The sequence below is a fragment of the Oxyura jamaicensis genome, chromosome 6 (genome assembly GCF_011077185.1).
Source record: "Oxyura jamaicensis isolate SHBP4307 breed ruddy duck chromosome 6, BPBGC_Ojam_1.0, whole genome shotgun sequence".
NCBI classification, from domain to species: Eukaryota; Metazoa; Chordata; class Aves; order Anseriformes; family Anatidae; genus Oxyura; species Oxyura jamaicensis.
The window spans coordinates 7,718,371-7,722,947 of record NC_048898.1 but is presented as its reverse complement, the minus strand read 5'-3'; positions in this window follow the sequence as shown (position 1 = coordinate 7,722,947).

Sequence of the window (4,577 nt, the reverse complement as noted above, 5' to 3'; positions counted from 1 at the left end):
CACCGCATCCACCCAGCAGCCAACGCGCACGCTAGCTGCAAGAGGAAAGGTGAGGAGAAGCATTAGAAGAACATCAGGTACAAGCTCACAGGAAATCATATTCCAGTGGACTACAGAATATTTTACAGAATATTGTAGAATATACAGAACATTTATATAATATTTAGAACATTATATAGAATATATTCCAAATATAGGTAGAATATCCTATAAAATATTATTGAAATTTTATTCGTAAGAACTTCCCCCTCCTACTTTATCAACACCTTGTCTTCTCTGGAGCTCTTCACCAGTCAGAACAAGAGAGAAGCAAGGGTCCATGATATGAATAAAAAGTTGTTTTATTTCTTCTTTCTTCTTTAAATTTCATTTTTATTTTTGTTATTCTCTCTTTTCCCCAGGTTATTTAAGATGACAGCAGCCTCTTGCCTCATGTGCTGCAGAACTAAAACTATTTTCAGAAGCAGTAGACTCAAGGAGTGAGAAATAACATCTATAAAACTTGTCCAGTTGGGTTACCCGATCCGTGTAATACTTCAAGACACCTATTATTACAGACTTACTGGACTTCCTCAGTCTCCTTGAACATTGCACACTTGCTATCTTTTTTCTCGATAAGAAAACCAACAGTATAACCTTAGCGTTTTTTCTTCCCCCCTTGAGATGTGTATCCTTATAGATTGTACTTTGTGCTCCTCTTGATTCACAAGTGTTCCTGACTAAATGCTATTGAATCGTGTCGCTACAATGCTACTCCCCCACCATATGTATCTTCTATACAGATCACAGCCCTTTTCTCACTTCTTGCACAAAAGCTTCCAGAGAATGAATGCATGGAAGGGCCGTGACATCTCCCTTAGCAGTTATTGCGTTCCCTTTCTTTTAGCCCATGGAAGGCTGCAGCAACCACAGCTGATAAAGGACGGAGAAAAAATGTCTTATAGCATAAAGCGACAATGCAGCAAATATAACTCCTGCGTGAGAGAAAGGATGTATTACCGCTGGAAGGCGATAGCTTTGTGTGATGCCTGAGGCCAGACTGTATGGTCACAAAGAAGGCTCCTGCTGGCTTTCTGACCCACCCACCAGAGACACTGCAGAGGAAGAAAGGGAGCAGAGGAACCTCACTGTGTCTGGTCCAGTGCTCAGCACGTGAGTGGGGAGAAGCTGAGATGGCTACAGGGCCCACTCAGTCTAAACATGCACTTTTGCAAGTCACATCAGGGAAAAGAAGAATGGCTAGAGCCAGAAATACGGATATTTCTTGAATTACTGAAAAGAATATCTGTCAAAAACCCAAATGGTTCCATCTCAGTTCACTATGTCCAAACTCATTTGTTTGTATTATTATTGCTATCATTTAGGTGAGCATTCCCTCAAAAAACAAACCACAGTGCTAAGAAAAAAATGTTGGTCCTGCAGCTGTGATAAGGGAAGGAAGGAGACCTGGCAGTGCTCTTGCAGAAGTTCAGACCACCTGAACTTACCTCGGTCATCTTTTCTCATGGTGGTAACAACACACAGGTTGCAGTTTTGTGTCTTTACTGACACTGTCATTTCAGATGTACAGACCAGGAAAAGAGGGAAGGAAAGAGAAAATACTGCCTGACAACAACTACCTCGTCCCTCGTGCCTCTGCAAAATTTGCATGACTTGTCAAGGAAGTCACCAACCTGACCAAAACCTGCCCACTGCTGGCTGGCATGGAGAAAGTGCTGAGCCGTGGATGCAACCTCTCGGATAGCTTCTCACAGGGAACCTCTCATGCCCACAGCACGTGGCCAGTTTGGGTTTGTTTCCAACTAGCAGTATTTCTTTTGTCTGAGCAAACCTTAGATGAAATTTGAGTTGAGCATGTTTCTGCTAACCAGTGACAGTAAAATGGACAAGAAAATGGTGGTTTCACGATTATCAGCCTTACACAGGCTACCTTTCCATGGGTCTCTGACAGAATTGAGCTGACATTGCAGCCTTCCCTCCAAGAGGGCATGAATTTACCTGGGCACATTTTTGTGTGCATTGATAGCAGCAAAGTTGTCTGGCGTCTGCCCTGCTGCCACATTAAGCAGATTCAAAGGCTCCCAGAGAAGGAGTTGACAGACAGATGAATGGACATCTAGCATAATTAGAGAAGCCAGATTTCTTTAGCAAATCATCATAAAACTAGTTAATAAAGGATATAAGAACATTTCTCTCTAAATTATATCTGCCACTTAAATAGAGCTAACCTGCTAAATTGTCATGACTTTCATATATAGTTCTCTCTGCCACTGTGAGACTGATGAGCCTTTTAATACAAACTTTTCTCATTATCAGGGTGATTCCTCAACATTTGATGGCCTCTCCTTCTGGCTAATTAAATGGTCAAAAATATTCTGACTAATCTGTGTTTAACCAACCAAAAGCACTTCATTAGAAACTTCTCTCCTTCCAAGAAATTTCACCAAACCTAAAATGGGTTTTTGATGGGAATTTGCCTGATAATCAAGGAAATTTCATTTCTTCTCCTACCCTCCCTCCTCCATGTGAGCACTCTGGGTGCTTCAGATTCTGGATCCCAAAGCAGTCTGATGGAGAGACATGGGGAGCAGCATGAGAGGCACAAATCCAGAGGTGTACTGGGGGACCAAGAAAGGGAGCCTTGACAGTCCCGGGTGGCCAGACTGCTGAGGGAAGCCAAACTGGGGCCTCCTGTAGCTCACTGGTGAAGCCGTGATGTTCGGTTACAGGCCCTCACACATGCACTGTGTATTTTTCAGATATAATGACACTGGATAAATTGAAGATGGACCTGCCAGGGCAAAACTTTTAAATTAGATGCAAGGATCCTACACTTTTGAAATGTGACTGCCGATTTAGGTGTCCTTCAGTTTTGAGTTCCCATTTCTCAGATGGTACCTGTTTCTTCAGGTATCAGGCTTTCAGGGGGGTTTTGCTTGTTTGTTTTCAGATATTTTTCAGGTCCTCAAAATATTCAGCAGCTGCTTCGTGAAAGTCAAAACTCTCAGTGGGCTCCACTGTCACAAGCCCAAACTGGAAGCAGCCAGAAATCACCTGCCACACTGTAGGGGAAGTTGGTTCTGCTCCATGGTTAGGTAATTGAAAGTTGCTCACTATTTCCTGAGCGATTAGGAAGAATGAATATGAATTCTTATCACCCTCAAATGAAAATACTACGTCATTCTTTTTGGTTTTATTTTGTGATGCTTTCCTGTGAGAGAGAGGAGACTTTAGCTTAAGGGAAAAAATCAGAACAATTTTACTAGCATGGTATTCTGGTATTTGATGTACTAATTAAAAGGTACCAGGGGTAACTAAAATAAATGCACTCTAGAAATGACATACTTTGCACACCACAGACAGAATGAGAATATAGGACCACGTTACGGTCTCCTAACAGTTAATATCACTTTTCTTTTCTTGTCTTCAGACTAATTGTTCATGATTTACTTTCATGCAAGACTATAATCACATTCATATTTTGCAGCACTTTCTACTTCTTTCCAAGAAATAAGTATAACACTGGACCGGAATTCCAGGCAGAGGCTTCCTCTGCCATTTCTCAAAGAAAATGAAGTGGTTCTAGTCATACACCGACTGTGTGACACTGGCAACTGCAAATACTGAACACCTATGAACAAGATTATTTCCAAAGCATGAGATCATAAATCTAAACCTAACTGCAATTAATCTGAGATCTTCTGATTGTTTAGTTTATTAGCTGCTGGGAAGTTGTAGTTGTTTTTATAGTCTTTTTTTTTTTTTTTTTTTTTTTTTTTTCCTATAGCAAGCCAAAGCCTTGCTTGAAAAGGAGACACAAGAAAGTCAAACAGATTCTGATAGAATTCTGGACTTACAGAGGTATGGAAAACTCAAGAAAATTATAGGGCATGCCAACACTATGCTTCTGTATTGTCTGGTTACACCGCCTCCTGTCTAGTGACATAAAGAAAACCAGAATCAAGCTCCGAGAGTTTTATTTCAATAGCAATAAACAAAGAATTTGATATTATTTGTTAATGACTTCTGTCTTTCAATTCCATGTCTGTCCAAAATTGCATCACTTTCTTAAATGTTTTTGTGTTGCAACAGTTATTGCAAATACACATAATATAAAAGCAATATAAGGAAAATATGTTGATAGATCTAAGCACAATTGAGTTCTCTATTTTCCTATAGAAAGACAAAAATAAAAATATAGTCTAGTAGTAAGCAGTGTTTAGTTGATCATTAGAGACCATGTAGAGATTGACAGCATGAACACACTTTAAACTTAAACTTTTCCCTTAACTTCAAAGTGATCTGTACATTACAGAACTTGGCGTATGACAGAGTAGAAGTAATTTTAAGTAGGTTTCAGCTGTTCAACAGTTCTGTTTGTCAGTATTTAGCCACTACAGAATGGAAAAGAATGAAATATGGTTTAATTAGTACTGTCAAATAATAGGTACTAAAATTAACTTGGCAGGAGGGATAAAGTAAACAAATCTTAGCCTTTTGTCTCTCTATACGATCAACATCTCAAATACCAAAGTTATTTGACCTCTTAAGAGATGTATAAAACTACTCCACCAGGG